The sequence below is a fragment of the Notamacropus eugenii genome, chromosome 1 (genome assembly GCF_028372415.1).
Source record: "Notamacropus eugenii isolate mMacEug1 chromosome 1, mMacEug1.pri_v2, whole genome shotgun sequence".
In the NCBI taxonomy this organism is placed as follows: Eukaryota; Metazoa; Chordata; class Mammalia; order Diprotodontia; family Macropodidae; genus Notamacropus; species Notamacropus eugenii.
The window spans coordinates 172,141,825-172,161,743 of record NC_092872.1 but is presented as its reverse complement, the minus strand read 5'-3'; the positions used below and the strand labels follow the sequence as shown (position 1 = coordinate 172,161,743).

The following is a 19,919-nucleotide window of genomic DNA, read 5'->3' as shown; positions in this document are numbered from 1 at the left end:
TCAAGTGTTGCCCAGCACCCCTCTCCTCCACTATGAAAACTCTTCCTTAAAGCCTCTTTTATGTGAGATAATTTTTTCCCATTCTTCCACTCTTTTCTCCCTTCTTTCAGTGCAGCTCTCTTTCTTACCCTTTATTTTTTTTTAAAAATCACCCCATCACAGTCAACACACTCCCATACCATCTGTCTATGTATACTCCTTCTAACTGCCCTAAGAATGATAAGGTTCTCTGGAGTTACAAGTATTATCTTTCCATATAGGAAAGTAAATAGTTTGACTTTACTGAATCCCTTATGATTTCTCTTTCATTTTTGCCTTTTTATACTTGAGTCTTTTGTTTGAAAATCAAATTATCTATTTATCTTTGGTCTTTTCATCAGAAATGCTTGAATGTTCTCAATTTCATTAAATACCCATTTTTCTCCTGAAGGATTTTACTCAGTTTTACTGGGTAAGTGATTCTGGGCTGCAGTTCTAGCTCCTTTGCCTTCTGGACTATCATATGTCAAACCCTCAGATTCTTTAATGTGGAAGCTGCTAGATCTTGTGTTACCCTGATGGTGATATTTTAATTGTTTCTTTCTGGCTACTTGCAATAGTTTCTCCTTGATCTGGGAGCTCTGGAATTTGACTATAATATTCCTGGGAGGTTTCATTTTGAGATCTCTTTCAGGAAGTGATTGATGGATTCTTTCAATTTCTATTTCACTTTCTGGTTCTGGGATATCAAGGCAGTTTTCCTTGATAACATCTTGAAATATAGTGTCTAGGTTATTTATTTTGTTTGATCATTGCTTTCAGGTAGTTCAATAATTCTAAAATTCACTCTCCTCAATCTGTTTTCCAGGTCACTTGTTTTTCCAATGAGATATTTCACATTTTCTTCTATTTTTTTTCATTTTTAAATTATGTTTTAGGGTTTCTTGATGTGTCATAGAGTCATTAGCTTCCACTTGCCCAATATAATTTTTAAGGAATTATTTTCTTCAGTCAACTTTTGTACCTTTTACCTTATTTGGCCAATTTTCCTTTTTAAGGAATTTTTTTCTTCAGTGAATTTTTAAAATCTTTTTTCCATTTGACCAGTTTTGCTCTTTTTCCCTGAATATAACAAAATACTTAATAACTAACATCCAAAAATAATTTTAAAAGTAAATAAATACAATAAGAAAATAAATCTTATATAAACTCTTAGAATTTAACAGGTAGAACTGAATCAAATAACAGAAAAGTTTTTATGTTCTGTGTCCCATTTCATAATTATCTCAAGTTATATTCTCATCCTTTTCTTCTTTTTCTCCCATTTTCCCCTTTTTCTCCCTATTTCACCTTTCACTCTTCTTCTCTTTTTATTTCTCTCTCTCCTCTCTGTTGCTTTCTCTCCCTCTCTCACCAATTCTGCTTTTTAAGGAGTTCTTCTATTCAATGGATTTTTGTGCCTTTTTTACTATTTGACCAATTCTGTTTTTTTTAAATCAAACTATTTATTTTTTCATCAAACCACTAGGAAAATATGACATAGCCTTGAAACACAGAACAGGAAGGCTATGTTAATTGCATTCAGTAAGAAGTTGATATAAAGAGAACAAGATCTTTTCCAACACAATGCCTGGTACTACCATGTTGCTCAAAGTTTTAACCAACAGTGATAATTGGATAATTGGTGCTAGCTGCCTCCTGTATTCTGGGGTAGAAAAAATCTCTCCCTTGCAACCTGCTTAGAAGTTTAAGTTGTTTTCTTACCCTTCCTCTCAACAAAATGTTTCTGTGGAAGAGGGCAAATGAGCAGGGCCAGGGTCAGGTATCACATCTTTTTCTGCTTTGGGGAAAACTAACTTTCCCCCAAACCAGTCACCTACCATTCCATTAAGCAAGAGGTTTAAGATTGTTCTGTAAGCAAAGAGGTTATCTTTAGTCTTAACTCAAAACCATTTCATGTTAGTCTTAAAAAACACTAACTTAAGTGTTGCTCCTTCCAGAAGGGCAAGAAGAAGTAAACTGAGCCGCATTCCCATATGCCTGGTAGGAGATTTCCCATTTATGATCTTGCTTGGTGTCCCTGTGAAAGCTGGCACGAGCTGTCTTCATCAAAGGAAAGATCATCTGGAACCTGCTCAGGGCTGTCATGCAAGTAAGCCTCCTTCCCCAGACTCCCTTCTCAATGCCACTTCTTATACTGGGGAGAAAAGCACAACTGTGTTTCTCTTTTCCAATCAGTACTGAATTCATGGCTGCTGCTTTCTGGACTATCAGAAATGGTTCAATCAGGTGGATGTGAGGTTGGCACCAAACAAAAGTGGATAGCTATCTCAGGGATTCATACCAGATGGGAGGTAGGTTGGGGAGAAGAATTGCTAATACCTATAAACCCAAACATTTATTCTGGCTTCTAGGAATGGAATACCTCTGAACTAGCTGAAAGCTGTTAAGGGTCATCGTCACTGAAGGGATGGGCCTGGGCACTATTAGCTCTCCATGCTACCTCTAATCCAGATCTGAGCACCAATTTCTTCCATTTCTTCACCTATGGGCTAAAACATATAATGGAACCAACAGAGTCCAGAGGCAGATGGGAAATTCCTATAAAGATATTCTTAAACTTGCTACCAGCCTCAATTTCTTCATTCTTAAATTTTCACTGAAAGGTAAAAATTTCCATACAATTTTACAAGTAGACCCCTTCTTCCACCCCAGATAGCTACTGACAATGACTGTTTTGCAATAGATACCAGGGAATCCTTCATCTTCTTGGTATTGGTCAGGATGAGGTCCATGTGGGCATCAACACATTTGGTCACACAGGACTCTAGCTGCCTCTTCACCTGCTGCTCCTTGCCCCCAGCATCCATCAAATCTTTGGCTTTGTCATTGCCGTGCATGGTGCATTGAGCCAGACGGTCCTGGAATTTCTCCAGTTCGCTGGTCACAAGAGCCTGTGCCTGGGCCAAGGGAGCATGGCAGCATTCAATGCACTGATGAACCTGCTGCATGGAGGCCTGGGTATCTTCACAGCAGCTGGCACTGCACCAGAACATGGTACCCTGCATCTTGTGGATATTCTCCCGCTCTAGTCCTTTTACCATGGTGTCCACCACCTCCTGCACCTGCAGCTGCTGCGATTCCACCACGGTGTACACGTGTACATCCCCACCCCGGCCCTGTGCCCCACCCAACTTGGCCTGAGAACTCTAGCCCCACGTCCACATGGAGGCCTGAGAGTGACCCCACCTCCCTTGGGACGCCCAATTCTGTTTTTTTAAGGTGTTATTTTCTTTAACATTTTTTGTGCCTCTTTTTACCTAGCTATTGACTCTTTTTTCATAATTTTCTTGCATCACTCTAATTTCTTTCCCCAGTTTTTCTCCTACATCTCTTATTTGATTTTTAAAATTCTTTTTGGAGGCGGAGCCAAGATGGCGGAGTAGAAAGACGCACATACGCTACCTCCGAACCCACTGCCCATAAAATACCTGTAAAAAAAAGAACCACGGGTGAATTCTGGAGCAACAGAAGCCACAGAACGGAGCAGACAAGATTTCTGCTCCAGAGAGCCTGAAAACCTCTCACAAAAGGTTCCTCACGACCCAGAGCAGAGCCCAACCCTTCCTCGACAGCGCAGTGCTGAAAGGAGCAGATCCGACCAGGCTTCAGGAACGGAATCTCCAGCAGCCACGCGAGTCCCTCCGCCCACAGGTGACAAGGGTTGGTGAGAGGGTCTCTTTGGCAGGTAGAGAGGGGAGTGGGGTGCCCCCATAACTCAGGCCCCCTAGGGAGGCAGCGACAGACCAGGGTTCCCCAAGCAGGCAGGAGCCTGGATCCATTGTTAAAGGTCTCTGCATAAACCCCCTGAGGGAACTGAGCCTGTGAGGCGGCCCTGCCCTGACTTGAGCACCTGAACTTAATCTCACACTGAACAGCAGCCCTGCCCCCGTCCAAAGCCCTGAGGCTGGGGAGCAGCATTTGAATCTCAGACCCCAAGTGCTGACTGGGCAGATCTGGAGGCAAAGTGGGTGTGAAGAGAATACTCAGAAGTCAAGTCACTGGCTGGGAAAATGCCCAGAAAAGGGAAAAAAATAAGACTATAGAAGGTTACCTTCTTGGTGAACAGGCATTTCCTCCCTTCCTTTCTGATGAGGAAGAACAATGCTTACCATCAGGGAAAAACGCAGAAGTCAAGGCTTCTGTATCCCAGCCCACTCAATGGGCTCAGGCCATGGAAGAGCTCAAAAAGGATTTTGAAAATCAAGTTAGAGAGGTAGAGGAAAAGCTGGGAAGAGAAATGAGAGATATGCAGTCAAAGCATGAACAGCAGGTCAGCATCCTGCTAAAGGAGACCCAAAAAAATGCTGAAGAAAATAACACCTTGAAAAATAGGCTAACTCAATTGGCAAAAGAGGTTCAAAAAGCCAATGAGGAGAAGAATGCTTTCAAAAGCAGAATTAGCCAAATGGAAAAGGAGATTCAAAAGCTCACTGAACAAAATAGTTCTTTCAAAATTAGAATGGAACAGATGGACGCTAATGACTTTATGAGAAACCAAGAAATCACAAAACAAAACCAAAAGAATGAAAACATGGAAGATAATGTGAAATATCTCATTGGAAAAACAACTGACCTGGAGAATAGATCCAGGAGAGACAATTTAAAAATTATGGGACTACCTGAAAGCCATGATCAAAAAAAGAGCCTAGACATCATCTTTCATGAAATTATCAAGGAAAACTGCCCTGAGATTCTAGAACCAGAGGGCAAAATAAGTATTCAAGGAATCCACAGATCACCGCCTGAAAGAGATCCAAAAATAGAAACTCCTAGGAACATTGTGGCCAAATTCCAGAGTTCCCAGGTCAAGGAGAAAATATTGCAAGCAGCTAGAAAGAAACAATTCAAGTATTGTGGAAATACAATCAGGATAACACAAGATCTAGCAGCTTCTACATTAAGGGATCAAAGGGCGTGGAATAGGATATTCCAGAAGTCAAAGGAACTAAAGGACTAAAACCAAGAATCACCTACCCAGCAAAACTGAGTATAATACTTCAGGGGAAAAATTGGTCTTTCAATGAAATAGAGGACTTTCAAGCATTCTTGATGAAAAGACCAGAGCTGAAAAGAAAATTTGACTTTCAAACACAAGAATGAAGAGAAGCATGAAAAAGTAAATAGCAAAGAGAAGTCATAAGGGACTTTACTAAAGTTGAACTGTTTACATTCCTACATGGAAAGACAATATTTGTAACTCTTGAAACTATTCAGTATCTGGGTACTGGGTGGGATTACACACACACACATACACACGCACACACTCACACACACACATAGAGACAGAGTGCACAGAGTGAATTGAAGATGATGGGATCATATCTTAAAAAAATGAAATGAAGCAGTGAGAGAGAAATATATTGGGAGGAGAAAGGGAGAAATTGAATGGGGCAAATTATCTCTCATAAAGGAGGCAAGCAAAAGACTTATTAGTGGAGGGATAAAGAGGGGAGGTGAGAGAAAAACATGAAGTTTACTCTCATCACATTCCACTAAAGGAAGGAATAAAATGCACACTCATTTTGGTATGAAAACCTATCTTACAATACAGGAAAGTGGGGGATAAGGGGATAAGCAGGGTGGGGGGGATGATAGAAGGGAGAGCATGGGGAGGAGGGGGCAATTTGAGGTCAACACTCATGGGGAGGGACAGGATCAAAAGAGAGAACAGAAGTAATGGGGGACAGGATAGGATGGAGGGAAATATAATTAGTTCTTACACAATACTACTGTTATGGAAGTCATTTGCAAAACTACACAGATTTGGCCTATATTGAATTGCTTGCCCTCCAAAGGGAAGGGAAGGGGTGGGGAGGAAGGGAGGAAGAGAAGTTGGAACTCAAAGTTTTAGGAACAACTGTGGAGTACTGTTCTTGCCACTAGGAAATAAGAAATAAAGGTAAAGGGGTATAGGATGGAGACAAGGGCAGAGAGGGATGATAGAAGAGAGGGCAGATTGGCAGACAGGGGCAATTAGAATGCTCGGAGTTTTGGGGTGGGGGGAGGGGACAAAAGGGGAGAAAATTTGGAACCCAAAATTTTGTGAAAATGAATGTTAAAAGTAAAATAAATAAAAAAAAGAAGAAAAAAAAGAAAAATAAAATAAAATGTAAAAAACTTTTAAAAATAAAATAAAATAAAATTCTTTTTGAGCTCTTTCAGGAATTCTTTTGGGCTCATCTCCAATTTATAGTTTTCTTTGAGACTTTGCATGTAGCTGTTTTGATTCTGTTGTTTTCTTCTGGGTTTGTTTCTTGATGTTCCCTGTCTCCATAGTAATTTTGTACAGTCAGACTCTTTTTGTTGTTGTTTGTTCATTTTTCTAATCTCTTTCTTAACTTTTACTTTACGTTAAAATTTGGTTCTGCTCCTGGTACGGAGATGGCACTGACCCAACTGTCAGCTTTCTGTGCTGCTGTTTTCAGAGCTGGTTCTGGAGGACTGAAAGTTTCAGTTCTTCCAAGAAGGTATGATCTAAGGAGAGGAGTGGTCACTGCTCTCCTGACCTGTGCTCTGGCCCTCGAGCCTTCACTCTATATGTAGAACCAGAATGAGGGCCCCTGGCCCCCTCTGTGGTTTTTACTTCTTCTGGCCCTGTAAATGCAACTAAGTAAGTGATAATGCTCCTTTCTGCCCTGGAACTGTGACCAGGGCTCCTGTCCCCCCAGGGCTATAAATAGCAGTTTACTAGTGTTCCTTTTTTGCCCTGGGACTGTGATCCAGAGCTATATAATGGGCAATGCAACAGGATCCTGCCCCTAGTGACAGGAAAGGGTCCTCTATAATCTTCTGATCACTTGTCTTGCTCCCTTACTATCATGTGCTGTGAGCTCCTGAAGCTGCTGCCTAACTGAGGCAGCCATTAACAAGACCCAGTCTGTACTGCTTGCACTGTGCTCCTGGGCCCTGGTACCACGACTCCAGTGAAAAAGACCCTTCCTGCCAACTCCCTAAGTTGTTTTGGACTGGAAAATTGTTTCACCTCAACCTTTTGTTGGTTCTGCCACTGTAGAATTCCTTTTGAGGCATTATTTTAAAGTTGTTTGGAAGGTAATTTGTGAAAGTTCATGTGAGTTCCTGCTACTATGCCATCCTGACTCTGCCTTCAAATCCTATATTTAACATTGATGATAAAGATCTGATATCCAAAATCTAAAAGGAATTGACCAAAAAAAAAGTATAAGAGTAGAAGTCATTTTCTAGTGGTCAGGTGGTAAGGATAGACAGTATTACAAAAAAAAAAATACTATCAATGAATGGTTAAGTGTTTAAAGTCAATAATAACCAGAGAAATTAAAATTAAAACAACTCTGAGATCCCACATTCTACCCAACGCATTATCAAAAATAATAAAATGCTGGCATAGCAGTGGTAAGTAAGGGAGACTCGGTTTCTTTGGAAGGTAATATAAAGAGATACAAAATGTTCAGATACTTTGATTGAGCATTTGTATATCCTGAGGAAGCAACCACCTGATGAAAAAAGACCTACCTGTAAAAAATAAAAATTCTGGCAGTTTATTTGGAAGAGAAAGAATTTGAAAATAAACTATGTTCCTGGTTTTTGGAAAATGACTGAAAGTTAAGGTATGGAAATATAATACAATTTACTTATTGCTGTTTTATTGTTTAGTCATTTCCAACTCTTCATCACCCCATTGCAGGTTTTCTTGGCAGAGATACTGGAGTAGGTTGCCATTTCCTTCTTTAGCTCATTTTACAGATGAGGAAACTGAGGCAAACAAGGTGAAGTGACTTGCCTGTGGTCACACAACTGTTAAGTGTCTGAAGCCAGTTTTGAATTCATGAAGATGAGTCTTCCCAACTCCAGGCCTACCACTGTATCCACTGAGCCATCTAGCTTTCCATGGAATATATTTACAGGGGAAAAAATAACAAATATGAAGAACTCAAAGTGTAGCAATGATTTGTTTCACACTTCTAATCCGAGGTTAATTATATCTCCCCCTCAGAATCCTAGAGATACCCTGAGGGTTTAGGATGACTCTAATGCTATCCACTTGAGCCCCCATTCCAGTTTTCCCCAATGTTAATCACCTTGTGATTGGCCTTCCAATTCTAGTTAACTAATTAATCTCAGATAGCTTTTATAAAGGGATATTTACTTCAAAGACACAGCAAAAACAAAAGTACAAACATCTCTCCCCAATACAAGAGGTCACACTCTCCCCAACGGGAGGGGACACACTGTCCTGTAGGCCACATTGGTCCCTCAGGAAAGTGGACTCAAACATTTCCCCCAAGCCCTGGGGGCCCATGCTCCCTTATTACTTTTGTATTTGAGAAGATAAAACTTGTACTTCATGTCATTTCTACCTATCATTTGCCCATCAAGTTGACGATGGCTGATGAGTGCATGTCTGCATCTCCATTGCTGTTAGCCTGGGCCTGGCGTTTCTCCCAGGCTTCCAAAGAATCCAAGCATGGACTCTAGCTTCTGATCTCTGGTGGCTCGTTCTCCTACACTTTGGAAGTTCACAAGGTCATAGCCTCTTTTAATTAAAACAATATAGAATAAATTAAAGAAGGCCAAGAACAGAGACTCACATTCACAGGCCACATGTTGGCCCTGGATGGGAAAGTTCCAAAACTTCTCCCTTTACTTCATTGTCTCCCTTACTCTTTTCTGAAACTAGGCAGGAAAAGAGTCCCATCAAGGGCACAATACTGGCTGACTAGGACCTTCGGGAAAGCCCGCAGTTTCATCTACATATCCAATCAACAATCCACCTCCTCATTACATGTTTCGCAAAGCAAAACCAGTGATAAAATGTTTTCACATTCTCCATATCAGGGAGCAGGATACTTCCATTACACCCGTTCTTCTACATGGATATTGCATCAACCCAACTCATCCATTCTTATCATGTTACAAAAGAAATGGAAAAATATTTACACAATATGGTTTAGGGTAAAGAAAGCAGAACCAAAAGATCTAAATAGATAGATCATTATGTAAATAGATGATTAACAAAATTAATGTTAATTCATTGAAAGATGTTACTATCTTATTAGGATAAATGCATACATCTTTGAGTTTTTTTTCCAAAGGAAAAAACATATATGTATTTAAATATAGACATATATTCATACACTTGTTTTTAATAATTTTATATTTTTTCTATTTTTTACCTACATATACATTTAACTATATATTTATACACACATACATGGTTGTGTAAATATGTATATTTATATATACATGTATACACATGATCATTTTCAATCACTTTGTTCCATTTTTTTAATCTTGTGCATATATTTGAAGGCCTGAACTTGTCAATGGAAGTTAAAATAACTTTTATTTTAAAACAAGATGAAATCTAGCTGAATTATTTTCAAGACAAATCCTTCAGCTGGAGATCTCTAATACTATTACTACCACTGAAAATTCAAATGATTTAAGTGCTAATTTATATCTGCTAAATTATATCTGAAACAGAAATGGCATGTCATAGCACAAATACCTTGGTCTGTTCTTGGAGAGATGTTCAGGAAGCAAGTGTGTAAGAAGCATAATTAGGATAATACTAGATGAGATTGAACCTAAGACAAAAAAAATAATAAACACTGTGGAAATAAACAAAGAAAGAACGCCCACACTCTGTACACATACTAAGCAGAACAGAGGAAACAAGGGGAGCCTTAGTAGGGAACTATGGGAAGGGAAGGAGAAAGTTTGCAGACGTATGATGAAGAAAGGCATTGTAGTGGTCTGGCCCACTTTCCATACGAAATAAATAATCACTGGCTGATTGCTTCAGAAGCACTAGAAACTGGCCAATTCATAGAACTTACTTAGGGTAGAAATTCCTAGGGAAAATTTGAACAGCGACATCAGGGTTGAACATGTAGCTTAGAAGCAGATACGACCTATGGGAATATGTGCTTTTCAATTTAGTCATAATATTTAGACAGTATATTTTAGTGGTTATCGTAAAAGTAATGAAGACGAGTTCAAATTCAGACTTTCCAATTCACTTACATGTCGTGGCATCACCTCCTTGATGTTATGGTCTTCTTTGAGAAGGACAAAACATTTGAGTGTGGACAAATTGATTAATCTCTCAGTGCCCCCAGCCAACTTTCCAAGACTAAGAGAAATTGTATATGTCTGGATGAGAAAAGTTTCCATACTCCGAGTCCCTATGCCAATGAAATCACAAGTCTAGATCAAAGAATTTTTAAATGTCTATCATTTTTGGTAAATATTATAAACAACAATCATCATGTTCTTTTCTTTAAAAACAATATTTATTGATACATTTTTATTTTGACACTATAAGTATTTCCCACACATTAACAAAAACAATCCTCTTTACAAAATACATTCTTTAGAAAAGCTTGGTTATCTATTAACAGAAAGAAGGAAGAAAAGAAGGAATGAAAGAAAGCACCTACTTATGTACTAGGTACTGAGCTAATTTCTTTACAGGTAACTTATTAATCCTCACAGTAGATATTATTATCTCCATTTTACAGTTGAGGAAACTGAGGCAGACAAGTCTTAACCAGAGTTGCACAGCTAGTATCTGGGGTGGGATTGGAATTTAACCTTATCTAGCTGCCCCTGAAAAGAAGTGATGGAAAGAAGAGAGAGATGTATCCTTTAACTCTAACATTATAGTACTAACATTGCCAAGAATTTTATTGCCTTTTCATGTTGGTTTTTCTTACCTTGCTGTAGCCATTATATATTGCTGTTTTGGCTCTGCCTTTCTTGGTCTGTAACACCTCATATGAGTCTTCTCATGTTTCTCTGAATTTTTCATGTGTACGTCCTTTCTTATGATTCAATAATATTCCATTATGTTTTTGTAATAGAATTCGTTTAGCCATTAATCAATCTTTGGGTTCATGTTGTGTTTGCACCTTTTCTTAACTCAAATAATACTGCTATGAAATTTTTTTCTCTGTATATGTAGCAGGGTTTTTGTTTACTCGTATTTTTTAAAAAGCCCATTAATAAGATCCCATAGGTAGAAATCCTTTTGATGTATGGGTATGTGTTACAGATGTGAATACCTCTCTGGTGCTCTGAAGGAGAAATCCATCTAACTCTCATCCCTCATCTGTGTACTGGCTCATTACTCTGTGAATTCTCTCACTAGTTTAAATGATAGTCTAGGTGGGAATTGATCCAGAAAGTATTTAATATGTAAAATGTTTCATTAATTATACATTTAGATCATACAAATCATTTACACTATGAACTTATAACATATATGCATAATACATACATATGTATAATATATATAATACACATATATATGTATATACATATGTCTTTTCTTAACATAAGTAACTTCCTTAGGAAATAATCCTAGTTGTAGTATCTCTGGGTCAAAAATTAGGAACAATCCAGTAGCTTACATAATTCCAAATTATCTTTTCAAAACTGTTGAAACAATTTGCAGCTATATAATGGTTGAGAATTACTATACCTTTCTTCTCATAGTCCTTTCTATGGTTTTTTTCTATATTTTCTGACTTGATATTTGTGAGTTGTTCACTCAAGATTGCTTTATTTTCATTCCTATTTTTTATTAGAAATTTTGAACAGTTTAATTGGTTTTTAAATTGTATTATTTTGAAGGAAAAAACTCAGCTTTAATAACTTGTTTTCAATTCTCTTTCTTAGAGGGCTTTGCAAACATTATGGATCCATTCTAAATGGATAAGATCATATATTTAGAATTGAAAGATCCTTAAAGGTTCTTTAGTCCAATGCTTTTATTTTACAGATGAAGAAACTGAGGTACAAAAAGTTAAATTATTTCCCAAAGAATACACAAATAGCAAGTGACAGAGTTGTTTAGGATTTAAACCAAGGTCCTCTGGCTCCAAATCCTTCCTTTTTCTGTAATTACCAACAATTTGGTTTCAAAATCAGCTAGATGTGGTGCTGGTTATGTGATGCTTATTGCCAGTTCCAGGACTTAACTTTTGTAAGTGCTTTTCAATCTTCCAAAGGACTGACCTCTATAAATACAGTATGGTGGGAGCAGCAAGGAATAGTGACTTTACTGCAAGAATGCTAATAGTCTGAGTTCAATTGATACATTAGTAATGGTACTATTTCAGTAGCCTGTTAAGGGTAGAGAAAAACAGTGAATTATGAAACCTTAAATGTTGGTTAATTCCCAAATCATCCTCCAGTATTGCAGTATCTTATTATTATATAGACATTATTAAACATAGATGCTTTTTCCAATCAATAGATATCCAACTTTTAATTAGGACTCAAATAATAAGATCCTTATTATAAATACATTTATTATTATAAATAAATAGATCCCTAACATTAAATGCTTACTTTGCATCAGACTTTGTTCTAGGTCTTGGAGATACAAAGATAAAAATGCAATAGTTCTTGCCCTCAAGGAACTTATAGTCATATCATCTAGAAGATACAACTAGAAAAGAATTAGTTGAAGGAAGCATGTCATACTTTCTTCAACTGGTCTCTCCCTTCCCTGCCATACTGCTCTAAAATGATACTATTCCAAGTTATTTAAGACACCCCAAAGCTTTCTTATTTCTTCCATTGACATCAAAGTGTAAGTGATACCCTGCCACAGTGAGGTGTGCATGCTGTAGAATCATCTTTTAATAATAAGAAGAATTTACATGGCACTTAAATGTTTGCAAAGCACTTTATTTACATTTGAGCCTCTCTTACCTATACTATTATCTCCATTTTACAGATGAGTAAAGTAAGGCTGAGAGAGATTAGGTGGCAGTCACACACTTAGTAAAGTCTGAGGGTGAATTTGATTCCAGGTCTTTCACACTCTCCATTCCACAACACTGAAGTGAAAATTCCTTATGGGAAGATATTTTGGTAATGAATCTGACCATATAATAATAGTTAGCATTTTTATAGCACTTCAAGGTTTACAAAGCACTTTATAAATATTATCTCACTTTATTTTCCCCTAAGAGGTAGGTTCTATTATTATCCATTAGAGAGAGGACAGTTAGGTCGTCCAATGGATAGGGTGCTGAACCTGGAGTCGGGAAGATCTGATTTGAAATCCAGCCTCAGATACTTACTAGCTGTATAACCCTGAGCAAGTCACGTGATCCCTGCTTGTTCCAATTTTCTCGTCTGTAACATGGAGAATATAGCACCCTACTCTCAGAGTGACTGTGAGAAAATGTGAGGTATATTTGTAATGCTGGCTTTTATCTAGCAGACATTCTTGAAGGAACCTTAGGGATCATCTAACTCAACTCCTCATTGTATAGGGGCTGAAACTGGGACTCAGATTGATAAAATGACTTATACAAAATCAAATAGTTTGTCCAAGGTAGAACTTGGACCAGAAGCTGGATTTCCTAACTCCCAAACCCTCTTGAGTACCTAAAATCCTTTGAAGAAGGTGCAAAACAAACCTGTTTTGCAGGGAAGTCTATTCAGTGGACAGTAATGCTACATTGACCTTTCACAGCAAAGGACCCAAAATATGTTGAAATTTTCCAGTCTTGAGTTTAAAATTGGGACAGGAAGGACCATAGTGGTTTGTAGTTTGACTTCTGCTGGTTGAATTAAAAGGCTACACAAGTAACTTATGGAATATATGTACTGCTATGGACAAGTGGAATAGGTTGAGTACTGTTGCTTTCAGAAGGCAAATAGTAGCTAACATTTCCATAGTGCCTTAAGGTTTACAAAATGCTTCACATATATCATCTTATTTTATCTTCACAATAACCCTGAGAGCTGGGTGCAATTATCATTCTCATTTTACAGATGAAACTGAGGCAGACACATATTAAACTCCCAAGGTCACAGAGATTGTAGCTGTTTAAGGCAGGATTTAAACTCCATTCTTTCCAACTCCAAACCCAGTCCTTTATCCACCTTATCACCTTGCTACCTCAAAAGCAATTTAAGTTCAATAATCAACCTGCTCTATACTTAATTATATTTTATTGAAAAAGATATTCTAGCAAGACCAGTCTATTTCTTTCTTAGTGATGACACCGTTCTCTACTGAAGTACCTCCCCCCATGTCTCAACACAGCGTGAAGGTGACCCTGGTTAGCTAACAGATCCAAGCTCTGCCCATTCTTACCAGGCTGGAAAGAATGACTTTGAGTACAGATGGGCTTGCAACAGACTTTGTGTCTGCCTAGCCAAGTGCTGAAAGGCTTATTGCCAGGAGGTTGGCCAACAGGTAATGAATTTTTTTGGCCCTAACAACTCATGACACAATTCAACTTGGTGTAAAAGGATTTTCAATCTTCATTAATGGAAAGAACGCCTGCACAGATGAACCATTTGAAGATTTGAAATATCATCTGCCTCCTGGCTTCCATGTCTTTCTTCAAATTCGAGCTAAAATCCCTCCTTCTACAAGAAGTCATTCCTGATCTGCCTTAATTCTAGTGCCTTCCTTCTGTTGAATATCTCCAATTTATTCTACACACACACACACACACACACACGCATTGTTTGTACATAATTGTTTACATGTTTACTTCCCCATTAGATTGTGAGCTCCTCCAGGACAAGGACTGTCTTTTGCTTTTTGTTATATCCCCAGCCCAGTGTCTGCTACGTAGTAGATGCTTAATAAATTCTGATTGATGGACTGGCTGATGGTCATTACAAGTAGACAAGTGGTAGTAGCTCTTCTTCTGGGACTTTACTTTAAAAGAGCTGACAGGTAACACTCTGAAGTTTATAAAGTGCTGTACATATATTATGTTAACTGGGCTTCAAACAGCCCTGTATAATAAATACAACTTATTCCATTTCCCTCCTTTATGAGGAAATAGGTTGAGATTAGTTAAGTGATTGCCTTACAGTTAGACAGTATCAGGGACAGAGTTTGAACCCAGGTCTCTGGTGATGCCAATGCCAAGTAACTTTACTGCTATACCACATAGTCTTTTCTCCATAGTTTCTCTATGCCACCATAATATAGCATTCATTCTGAAGTGAACTTGTGTGTGCTATTGCAGAAAATCCACTGGACCAGAAGCCAGGAAGCCTGGGTTCTAACCCAGTCCTGCCTCTTTGTGGCTAGCTATGTGACCATGAGCCAGTCATTTGGCAAGTTTCTACCCAAGCCTCAGTTTGCTCATCTATAAAATGAGGGAGTTGAATGAGATGGTCTCTAAGGTCCCAGTTCCATGATTCTCAGGAAGAAGATTTTTTTTGTACTTGACACAGTCAAAAGAAGTTTTAACAAACTCTACTGTTTTAACTTTGCTCTTAGATCTGTTTGTGCTCTTTTGGCCCTGGCATTATTCAATAGAAGTCCCTCAGGCCACATATTGAAACAAAACCAGAACTAAAAGAATAAATGTCATTTTCCTGAAGACACCCAGAGCCCTATAATGACCTTTAGTCCAGCAAAGATCACAGATAAACAGGAACATACCAGACAGACTTTAGTTTAAAAACCTTAAGTCTGATGGTTTTACATGCAGCCTTCTCTTGGCTGACACTGTTCCCCCTGCCTGGGCTTCTTTTCCCATTTCCTTCTAGTTATCCAAGGATCAGCTCAATCTGAACAATTTCCCTTCCTGAATCAGATATACTGTATATGCCTCTTTCATCATGCCATTCCTTTGTACAAAAACCCTTCAGTGGTTTCCCATTTCAGAGTATTGGGCTGAAATGCTTTTGTCTGGTTTTCCAGGCTCTCCACAATAATTAACTCACCCTAATCATCCAAATTTGCTTTCTACTTCTTCCCCAAACTCATCCTCTGTGGTCCTCAGACAGGCCTCCTCATTCTCTCTTCCCATTGATAATTTATGTTTATTCCTGTCTTCATGACTTGGTCCACCTTGTTCCTCTTGCCTGAAATGTGCTTCTATTTCCTGTTTACCTAAATTCAGTCTATTGTTCAAGTCTCCTCATAACACCCAAGTGCTTTAAATACTTTTGCTCCTTTGGATCCAATTCAACAAATAGGAATAAGTGCTTAAATTGTACTTATATTGTATAAAGACAAAAACAAAATAATCCCTGATCTCAAGGAGTTTAACATTGTTTTTTCCTCTGAAAATCTACACTACTGCTAGTTTGCACCACACAGGCTCATAGTTAATATATCTTATTATTTTGTGTATGAATCTATCTCATGATAAAACATGGCATAACTTTAGACAACTGTTTCTTCATATGTAAAATGAAGTAGTAAATCTAGATAATCTTTCTGGTCTAGCTCTAAATTCTTTGATCTTAAACTATCTCTGCATCCCTCTGTTTGTAATGATAATAAGAGTTAAAGATCTTCCCTACTCATTAAGGGAAGCTTGATTAGGGGAGATTTTTTTGTTGGAAGGCCCATACCTTTTGTTAATTTCTATTGAGGCACTGGTTCTCAAGGGTTGTGATGCCCTCTGGCTCTGAAAAATGTATAAATACTCTGAGGTGAGGTTTTACTTTGGGGCTTAGTTTTAGGAAGAAGGGTTGTGTGCAAGATGAGACCCTGGGAAGCCGCTAAGGAGGCCTCCGGCTTTGAAAACACCGATGTTGGTGCTTCTGTCTCTGGTAACTATGTATGTATGTAATGGTCAGAGTATTGGATCTGTCTGTTTATATGTGATGTATGTATTGCTAATGGTCAAACAGTTGGAAGCCCTGTCTGTTGATGTTTATTTCTCTGTATTTTCCTTGAAGTTTAGGGTGCTGACTTTTTCCCCTGAACTAAGTAAATGATACATGTGCTTGATTAAAATAGATTGTTGACCCCTCAAAAGTTGCTTTCCTTTTAGAAAAGCAGATCAGAGAACCTGTGATAGCAGCCCTTCCTGTGTATGTGAGGGTCCTTGCTTTTACACTGTTCCATCAGCAGAGACAATTTCACCATTATGTGGTCCATAGATACTTCTAACCTTGCAAAGATCCAGGAATTATCAAATTGCTACAGATTTATGAGAGATTTGCTATATGAGGGCATGCTTATAGGGGCAAACTTGTTCTTAAAATAGTTGTCAATTACCAGTTGGAGGCTAACTTGGTGTGAGTTACTAAAAAAACCATCCATTCACTCATCTACCACATACAATGGAAAGGACACTGGATCAGAAGTCAGAAGATCTGGGTTTGCTATATCCTGGTTTTGAGATTTACTCTTTGTAGAATGTTGGACAGTTCTTTGAGAAAAGAGGGTGCTAGGCTCTTTGACTCATGTGAGTTTCTTCAGGCTCTGCAGTCACTTTGGCTGCTTCTGACTTCAAGCTTCAAGAGAGAAGATGGAAGATGCCGATCCCACTTCAAGGAAGGAAAAGACTCAGAGAAGAAACTTACATGAGAAGAGCTGACAATCTCCATCATGTTCCTTTCTCCAGCTTGCTACACGTGAAACTAGAAGTTTCCCTTTTGGTGACTTCTGGGATGCTTTCTCTTGGTTGAGCTGAGTTGCCTTGTTCCTAATAGGAGAGTTTCTTTACTCTGTATTTTCTAGTATATATTCTCATAGACTTTGTCTGATTTCTATTTTGCTTTCAACTTGGATAAATGGGTTTCTTTGTCCCTTTCCATTTGTGTGCATTGTACGACTGGTATTTGGTGGGAAGGAGACCAAGTATTAGATATAAAGTTTGAATCCTCCTTTCCTCATTAAGGAACAGCAATTAGGAGTCACCCTGAACCTGAAAACTATATCCCCTAGACAAATAATATTTAAGGAAACAGATAGATATCATTCTAGCATGGTACCCCCTCTCTCTGACCCTCTGGTCACACTTCTAGCCCCAAACACCTATTCCCTTCCTGACAGGAATTAAAATCTCTCTTGGAGAAGGGGATAAAGGGGGGAAAGTTAGAAATGTCTGTTCTCCTTCTTTTCAAGCCATACAATGACATCCCTGTAATACATGTAGAGAACAGCCCTTACTTCACAGAATTGAAAATAAATGCATCCTTTAAATGGTAGAGAAGGAAGAAAAAGAAATTTCCATTCTGGACTCGACTTTCACCAGTGAGAAATAATAGATTGCTAAGTATGATCCTGCAAGGGAATCTTCACCCAGTATCTTGAAATTAGTGCCATAAAAGGAGAAGAAAGCCAGGTATGATCTGACATGTGCTCTAGATTTTAGGAAGCAGATTTCAAAAGATTCTTTGAAAGGATAGTTAGGGTCTCAAGGTCTAAAATTCAATAGGGAAAGATAGCCTAAGAGGAATGGGAAAGTCTCAGGAATGAAATTTTGAAGGCATATAAATAAACAGTTTTGAGGAGGAGAATAGAAGTGTTGTCTAAAGAGACCAAAGTGGGTACCCAGGGAACTCACTAACCAACTTAGCTTTTAAAAATACATATGTAGAGAGTATGGTAGCAAAGATTAAGTTTAGATTTAAGAGGAAGATGGAAGTAGACAACAGAGAATGAATGCAGAAGCATGACTCAGTCTTTTAAGAACAATGTAAAAGGTGCTAAAGCTTATAATGAATTGTGTCTTTAGAGCTATATGAAAGAAAATCATCAAGTATCACTGTATATATAGATATAATCAGAGGATCTTCAGTTCAATTCAATAAACTTTTATTAAGTTGTCATACACATAGCATTGATCTAGGAAGGAGGGAACAAAGACAAGAATGAAAGACCCTGCCCTTAAGGAGTTTATATTCTACTGGGAGGAGAAGGGATATAGCCTGCACACAGATAATAAAATCTGGATAACTTGAGCAAGAAGAGAACATTAATGACTTGAAGAGTGGAGAAATAAGGACAGTCTTTATGTAGGATGATTCACCTAAACTGAGCCTTGAAGGAAGCTAGGGATTCTAAGGAGTGGTGGCTGGAGAGGACTTATGGGGTACAACTTGTATAAAGGTATCCCAGAAGTGGGAGATGGAAGGTCAGGTTCAGAAAACAGATGGTAGACCAGGATGACTGATATCTAAAGAATATGAAGTATAATAATATGAAACATCTAGAAAGGTAGCCTGGAACCAGATTTTGGAATGTCAGGCTGGCACGTTTGCTGTGGGCTTCTCAATAGAATTTTTCCCATCTCCCCTCAGAATTCTGTGATCATAGAGCTGGAGGGGACTTCAGAGGTCATCTAATTTAACCCTCCATGTCACTCCTTGAAACAGATGTTAGCATAGAGGGTGCATTCTCTTTACTTATTTTCATCACAAACACTATAAAGGAAAATGACAAAATATCATAAGAAATGAAGTTTCTTTTTGCCTCTGAATACACAATACAACTAAGTCTGCCAAGTCCTTCATATGTCTAAGAAGAAAGCTATGAGCTATCCTTCTGTTTAGCTCAACTTTTTTTTTTTAAGCTTTTACGAAGGACTATTTACCTTGACCCTTCTCCACCATTCAACCATCACCACTATGAAAGGAGAAACACAGGGCTATGCTTTGTATTTTTCTTTGTTTCTTCATCATGACAGCCAAATAAATCATCCACTAGTGATCATCCTGCTAGTGACAGAGGCACCTGGTAGCCCAAAGGATAAAACTCTGAGTCTCGAGTCAGGAAGACCTGAGTTCAAGCCAGCCTCAGACACTTGCTAACTATGTGACCCTGGACAAGTCACTTAATCTGTATCTGTTATAGTTTCCTCAGCCGTAAAATGGGGATCAAAATAACACCTATCTTCCAGGGTTGTTGTGAGGATCAAATGAGCTAATATGTGTAAAGCAATTAGCACAATCCCTGGCACATAGTAGGCGTTCAGCAAATGTTTATTTCCTTCCCCGAGATGATACTTTCCATATGTATCCAAGCCAGTCCAAGAATGCAGATGTAAAATGTCTCTGGGACTATACTCAAATACATCTCCACCAATATCCTATAGCAATCTCATAGTATTTTGGAGATTACTAAGGAATCTCAAAGGCACAAGTTCTAGAAGGTTCTATTA

The 19,919-nt window shown here is 38.3% G+C and overlaps 1 pseudogene; it reads right to left on the bottom strand.

The window, feature by feature from the left end:
- Window positions 1-2,627: 2,627 nt before the first annotated feature.
- Window positions 2,628-8,320, bottom strand: LOC140510078 (protein FAM136A pseudogene; annotated as a pseudogene).
- Window positions 8,321-19,919: the final 11,599 nt, after the last annotated feature.